Source organism: Bison bison, unplaced genomic scaffold (genome assembly GCF_000754665.1).
Source record: "Bison bison bison isolate TAMUID 2011002044 unplaced genomic scaffold, Bison_UMD1.0 scf7180017864268, whole genome shotgun sequence".
NCBI classification, from domain to species: domain Eukaryota; kingdom Metazoa; phylum Chordata; class Mammalia; order Artiodactyla; family Bovidae; genus Bison; species Bison bison.
The window spans coordinates 1,500,621-1,508,967 of NW_011494840.1; positions in this window are offsets into that span (position 1 = coordinate 1,500,621).

Sequence of the window (8,347 nt, forward strand, 5' to 3'; positions counted from 1 at the left end):
ATATATATTAAATTTAATATATATTTAAATATATTTAAAGGTTTACATATGGGTCCTTTTGTGGAGTTTCTGTTATTAAAAACGGATTTAACGTTTGCAAGGCAGAAGAGCAGCTTTGTGGCAGCTGTTTGGGACATGACCCCTCCAACTTCGTGCTCCTCCAGGTTCAGCTCCCAGAACAGAAGCAACATCTCAGGAGAAGAGGCAGAGAAGGGAGCTCGGGTGCAGTGGCCGATCCACTGGTACCCAGAGCCGTCTTCCCCTTTGTTCCCTCCAGCACTCTGTGCTTCTCCTTCATATTGTGGATTATTTTTTATTTTCCAGACTAGTAACCCTGTTCTCAGCTGTGACCATCTTCTCTTTTAGTTTCTCCATTAACATTTTAACTACTTATTATATAATTCCATGATTATATTATATAATTACATTAATTAATGGAATTAGTAGTATATACAACTCTATGATATACATTATTGTGTGTTTATATAATTACATGATTTTAATTAAATGTCACATGGCAAATTATTAAATACAATCATTTAATTGGACAGTGTACACCCTTTTCTCCAGAAGCTCTATTTTTTCACTATAATGTCATCTCTTTAAGATTTATATTTAATTTTGTGTGTCTTCACTTCTTCAAAGGGAATGTTTTGTTCCACTTTTTTTCGAGTTTCACATCCTCTTAAGTGTATTCCGACTTTGCTTTGCTTGCTTGCTCATGGTACGTTCCCTGTTTTGGATGCTCCATCCTTGTCGGCAGGGAGTGTCTGGGCGATTAGGAGACAGCGAGTCCTCATAAATATAGAGGTGGCAAGCCAGCAGATTCAGCCCCACACTCGCCCTGAGAACCACAGGCACTCCGACCGCCTGAGTCCTGGGGGAATGAACCCAGCAGGACCCTACAGGGCCTTCTGGACTGACCCCTGTCCCACATCCACTGCTTCCCCTCCCCGCCCCGCACGAAGTACCTAAATAATAGTGTCTGATGCACATTCCTCAGCTGTTTCACAGTTAGTTTTAAACAATAGAAATTAACTACTTGGTGACTATGAGCATCTAGCCCCCAGACCTCCTAGAATCTGAGGGTTGATGATTTTAACCCCTATGACACAACCCTGTGACCTCACCTCAACCAGCCAGAGAACTGTGCACAAGCTGATCACACACCCTGGGATGCCCCTCCCTCACCTGGCCTTTAAAACTGCTTCCCTGAGGATTAAGCTGCCTGGACTCCTCGTCTGGTTCCCACAATCCTGCAGGAAATGCTGCACTTTCCTTCACCACCACCCAGTGTCAGTAGACTGGTTTTACTGCATACAAGCTAGTGGAGCCCAAGTTTTGACTTTGTAACAGGGAGACAAGGCCTGAAACCAACTCTGATACATCAGATGTCTTAGACATCAAGATGACAATTCCTTATTAGAATTAGAACATGAATCAAAACTATGAGTTATCACCTCATTCCCATCAGAATTTGTTGTTGTTCAGTCGCTAAATTGTGTCCAACACTTTGTGACCCCATGGACTTCAGCACACCAGGCTTCCCTGTCCTTCACCAACTCCCGGAGTTTACCCAAACTCATATCCATTGAGTTGGTGATGCCATCCAACCATCTCATCCTCTGTCGCCCTATTATCCCCCTGTCTTCAATCTTTCCCAGCATCAGGGTCTTTTCCAATGAGTCAGCTCTTCACATCAGGTGGCCTAAGTATTAGAGCGTCAGCTTCAGCATCAATCCTTCCAATGAATATGCAGGGGTGATTTCCTTTAGGATTGAGAAGTTTTATACCCTTGCTCCAAGAGACTCTTATGAATCTTCTCCAGCACCACAGTTCGAAAGCACCAGTTTTTCTGCTCTCAGCCTTCTTTACTGTCTAATTCTCACATCCATACTTGACTACTGGAAAAAAACATAGCTTTGACTATATGGACCTTTGTTGGCAAAGTAATGTGTCTGCTTTTTAATATACTGTCTAGTTTTGTCATGATTTTTCTGCCAAGGAGAAAGAATATTTTAATTTCATGGCTGCAGTCACTGTCTGCCTGGCCATCATCAAAAAGTCTACAAACAACAAATGCTGGAGAGGGTGTGGAGAAAAGGAAACGCTGCTGCACTGTTGGTGGGAATGTTAATCGATGTAGTCGCTATGGAGAACACTAGGAGGTTTCTTAAAAAACTACAAATAGAGTTATTATATGATCCAGTAATACTGTTCCTGGGCATATATCTGAAAAAGAGACAACCTTTAGTTGAAAAAGATACATTCATCCCTATGGGTGCAGGACTATTGCAGTACAGCACTATTTACAATAGTCAAGACTTGGAAGCAGTCTAAATGTCCATCGATAGATGAATGGATAAAAGGATATGGTATATATACACAATGAAATATTATGCAGCCATAAAAGGTGAAATAATGTCACTTGCAGAAACATGGATGGACCTAAAAATTATACTATGTGAAGTAAGTCAGAGAAAGACAAATACCGTATGATATCATTTACATGCAGAATATGAATGACAAAAATGGATTTAAGTACAAAACAGAAACAGACTCGCCGACATAGAAAACAAATGGAGAGGGAGAAAAAGATAAATTAGAAGTCTGGAATTAGCAGGTACAAATAACTGTATATAAAATAGATACACATCAAGGTCCTATAGTACCACACATGGAACTATACTCAATATCTTTCAACTGTAATGGAAAAGAATCTAAAACCATTATGTATATATTTACTAATGCTAATAGTTCTAATAGATTATTGTATATTTCCTATATAGGCAGAAGTAATATACGTGTGATATCTTTATTCCTTTTTATTAACGAAGGCTGAGATTTTACTTTTATTATTTTTCCAAAACAACTATGGGTTTATATGTGGAGTCTAAAATATGACACAAATTAATGAGACAGAAACAGAATCATGGGCATAGAGAACAGACTGGTGGCTGCTGAGGCAGAAGGGGTTGGAGAGGGATGGAGTGGGAGTTTGGATTTAGCAGATGTAACCTTTTATATATAGGATGTATCAACAAGGTCTTATTGTATAGCACAGAGAACTATATTCAAGATACTGTGACAAACTATAATGGACAAGAATATTTAAACACACACACAAACACACATTCACTTTGCTGTACAGCAGTAATTAACACAACATTGTAAATCAACCATATTTCAATTAAAAAAAAACAAGTGTGGCTATTGGTTCTATACAACCTATCTCAAACTCAAGCTGTGATCCAGTTTAACCTGGTTGTTACACTAGAAAGAAAATGGAGACATTTCATTGTATTTCTAGGTAAGCATCATATTTAGGTTAAGAGTCAGAAAAGCTTAAGATATAATTTAGCAGATTTAGATCCAATTCTGAAGCCATAAATAAAATTTAAAATATTTTACTGTGGTTGTTGTTTCGTTGTTAAGATGTATCCAGCTCTTTTGAGACCCCATGGACTGTAGCCCGCCAGGCTTCTCTGACTGTGGAATTTCCCAGGCAAGAATACTGGAGTGGGGTGCTGTTTCCTTCTCCAGGGAATCTTCCCAACCCAGATATAGGATCTGCACACTCTGCACCTTTGCAAAGGATCAGTTGTCTTTCAATGCTTGGATGTATTTCTATAATCTCTATTCATTTCTACTGAATTATTTGTTCATCTTTATGCCAATACCACCCTATCTCAATTACTTTATAATAGTCTTGAAGTAAGGTATTGTAAGCTCTCCACTTTGATCCTCTTTTAAAAATTTTTTGGCCCTTTGTGTTTTATAAATATTTTACAACTGGCTTGTCAATTTTCACAAAAATATCTACTGGGGTTTTGATGAGCTTTTACTATAATCTACAGATTAATTTGAAGTCAATTGCTATCTTAACGATATTGGGTCTTCTAATCCATAGACACAGTACTGTCTTTCCATTTATATAAGTCTTTAATTTTTCTCAGTAATGTTTTGTAGGTTTCAGAGTACAAGTCTTATATATCTCCAGACTCACTTATCCCTAAGTATTTCATAGTTTAATGCAATTGTAAATGGTATTGTTTAATTTCAGTTTCTAGCCATTCATTGCTATAACAACTGATGTTTTATATTGACCTTCAATTCTTCAACCTTATTTAAATGACTTAGTTGTTCCAAGATATTTTTTGTAGCTTCCATCTGCAAAGACAGTTTTATTTCTTCCCTTCCAATATGAAAGCCTTTAATGTCTTTTTATTGCCTTTGGCATCTCCAGTATGCAAATACAATTTAGAGGTCAGGCAATGATTTAAAAGAAGTTTTGCTTTTTTCTGTTTTCATAGATTTTGGAGCTTCTTCCAATGAATGACTCCCTCCTTTTCAGGGTTTTCCCTCTCAACTTCCGGCCATTCTGATGGCCCCAAATTCTATCCTTTGACGCCTCAAGTCAGTAAGACATTTTCTGCCTTAGGTCCAGTATCTCTGCTCGTGTGGGCTGAAGAGGGCCTCAGGGAAAAATGGTCTGAAAATGGATCTCTATGCACGTCCACTCTTCCAAGGATCGATTTCCTTCCAATGTTTGCCTGCTTTTGGTCACTCTCCATGGTTTTTAAATAGTTTTTTAAAATATTTATATTTTGTTCAGAACTTATAATTTTGTATGCAGGAGGGTGTTGAAGGGCATGTTTCTACACATTTCATGGCAGCTTTTCTCCCAGGTAATCTTTATACTGATTTTTGAATAGGAAAAAACCTTGGAATATAGAAACAGGAGCTGTTATGCCATGAGAAGAAAAGTCCTTCATTTTTGACCTGCCAGTCTGGTTTATTGTGCCAGCATCTACGAAAACTGTGACAGACTTAACTTGCTCGCTTCAAGAGAGTTAAAATCTGACTGCCCTCAGCCCTTGACAGAGGGCTACTCATGTACCTGTTTGTTGTTTAGTTGCGAAGTTGTGTCTGACTCTTTGGGACCCCATGGACTGTCTAGCCCACCAGACTCCTCTATCCATGAGATTTCGCAGGCAAGAATACTGGAGTGGGTTGCCATTTCCTTCTCCAGGGGATCATCCCAACCCAAGGATTGAACCTGTGTCTCCTACATTAGCAGGTGGATTCTTTACCACTGAGCCACCAGGGCAGACTCTGTACCTGTTAATCCACTATTAACAAAACCTGAATCTTCAAAACAAAACCTGCATGACAGTCCATGGTGTGTAAATATATTTATTCAATTATTCTCAAACTGATGGGAATGTTTTTTTTTCTCTCTCTCTTTCCCTCTGGCAGTACAAATAATGAATATAATAATAAATACACTCTTGTAAAAAAATCCATTTTGTTATGATTTTTTTTAAGTTGGATAGATCACCAAGAATATTATGGCTTTGTCCTATTCCGATTCTGTTGTTTGCCTATTGACTATGTTTAAAATCTCTTTGCCATACAAAACACTTAATGTAGTCAATTAAATCTATCTGGGCCAGTTATTAAACATTTTGTTTCTAAGTCACAAAGTCCAAAATCATTCCAAATGTCAGAGCTGAGACATCTTTAGATTGCTTTTCTCCTTGAAGCCAGCCTCATGTAGGGTCTGTGGCCCAAGCTTGCAGGGTCCTGTGCTCCTGTTGTTGTTCAATGGCTCAGTTGTGTCTGACTCTTTGCGACCCCTTGGACTGCAGTATGCCAGGCTTCCCTGTCCTTTGCTATCTCTTGGAGTTTGCTTAAACTCATGTCCACAGAGTCGGTGATGCCATACAATCATCTCATCCTCTGTTGCCCCTTTCTCCTGCTGCCTTCAATTTTCCCAGCATCAGGGTCTTTTCCAATGGGTTGGCACTTTGCATCAGATGACCAAAGTACTGGAGCTCCAGCTTTAGCATCAGTCCTTCCAGTGAATATTCAGGGTTGATTTCCTTAGGATGGACTGGTTTGATCTCCTTGCAGTCCAAAGGACTCTCAAAAGTCTTCTCCAACACCACAGTTTGAAAGCATCAATTCTTTGGCAGTCAGCCTTCTTTATGGTCCAACTCTCACATTCATACATGACTACTGGAAAAACCATAGCTTTGACTAGACGGACCTTTTTCGGCGAAGTGATGTGTCTGCTTTTTATTACGCTGTCTAGGTTTGTCCTAGCTTTTCTTCCAAGGCATAAGCGTCTTTTAATTTTATGGCTGCAGTCACTATCCACAGTGATTATGGAGCCCAAGAAAATAAATTCTGGCACTGTTTTCATTTTTCCCCATCTATTTGCCGTGAAGTGATGGGACTGGATGCCACGCTCTTACTTTTTTGAATGCTGAGTTTTAAGCCAGTTTTCTCACTCTGCTCTTTTACCCTCATCAAGAGCCGCTTTAGTTCCTCTTCTCTTTCTACCATCTGCTTATCTGAGATTGTTGAGATTTCTCCCAGCAATCTTGATTCCAGCTTGTGATCCATTCAACCCAGAATTTGCATGATTTACTCTGCATATAATTTAATAAGCAGGGTGAGTATATACAGCCTTGATGCTCTTCTTTCCCAATTTTGAACCTGAGCTCCTGGGCTTTGATAACACGAATCTCTTCTCTCTGCTCTTCCCACCCTGGAGTAGGGGTGTGTGTGTGTGAGTGTGTGTGTGTAAGAGTGTGAGTGTGTGTGTGAGTGTGTGTGTATGAGTGTGTGTGTGTTCACAACTGCTTCTGCAGTTAATATCTCTGGGTTTTCTCAGTGTCTTCTTGCCCGCTAAGCCCTCCAACAACCCAGTTTTTATACTAAAATTTTATACTAAATTCCCTCTCCTGAAATAATTAGTGTACTCCTTTATTTTGTAACAGGATTCTGACTAATGTACAATTTCATTAAAAACTTCTAGACCTTGGTTTTTAAGTATTCCCTAAATACTAGTTTGTACATATTTTATATTTTCTGATAATACTTAATTCTCTGGACATTGAAATTTTTAATATATTTGAAATTTAGTTTTGGATTATTGTATAAGAGAAACCAAATTTTAATTTAAATCAAATTTTAATTTTATCCCAAATGAATTCTCAATTAATATCATAGCCATTTATTAACTAATTCATCCTTATCCCACTAGGTTATAATATAAAATTATCTTATACACTCAGATATATTTCTGGAACCCAGTTTTAGACTACCTCTTCTCATTTTATATTGCAATATTACAGTAGATTTATAGTTTGATATATTTAAATTTTTACTCTTTCTATTTATAGATACTTATGTCTAGAAATTTTATAAAGTTACTGATTTTTTAATATTTATCTATAATGGTATCCAGCTTTAGCTGATGAGCTTATGACATATAAAGTTTAATTTGCATGAAAATAGCATATATTAGCATTGTTAAAACAGACCTTTATGTTTTGCTTTTTATTTCATCTAACATTAATTTGAATTTATAAGCTATATTTTAAAAAATGTTTTAGTATTTTTTATTCATTTATTTCATACTTTCTCTATCCTATACAATCTGCATATAGCTGTATTTTTAGTTTATTTCTTAACATTTCTGACAATATGTCTCTTTTAATTAAAATTTTGGCTCACTTAAATATATGTTATATTCATAATGTGGATTTTTCCTGCATATTTATTGAGCTTTTTATTTATCCTGATTTGTTGTTGTTATTTCTTTTTTCTTCCTCTATGCCTTCATTCTTTCTCTCCTTGTTTTGACTTATCCAGTCTGTATTGCATTGGGAATAAAAATCTCTGCTTCTTTTAGTTCATATTCTGGAAATTTAAATTCTAAATATAGTCAGTATCCTTATGCTTCCCTTAAACCAAGGATATGTAAACTTTAAAAAAAAATAAAAACCAGAGAGTAAATATTTTAACCTTTGGGTTTTTTTGCAACTGCAACTTTGCCATTGTAACATGAAAGCAACCATAGTGACTACATAGAGAAACAGATGTAGTAGTGCTCCAAGAAAACTGCATTTATAAAAATTGATGCTGAGTTGTCTCCAAGGGTCCAGAGTGTGGGGCCTTCTCCAATTCCACAGGCTAAGAGAGTAGAATATCAAGCCACAGACTGCTGTGAGTTGAACGTTGTCCCACAACAGGATATGATGAAGTCCTAATCCCAGTATCTGTGAATATGACTTTATTTGGAAATAAAGGCTTTGCAAACATAATCAAGATGAAGTCATAGTGGACTAGAATGGATCCTAAAATCTGATGGTTAGTGCCCTTCTGAGAAGGCCAAGAGGGCACAAGTTGGTACACAGACAGAAGATGACTACATGAAGAGCGAGGCGAAAATTGGAGTGATGCATCTGCACAGCAAGGAGCCCCAAGAGCTGCCAGCAATTATCAGAATCTGAAAAGAAACAAGAAAGAATTCTCCCCTATAAATGGGGTCCTG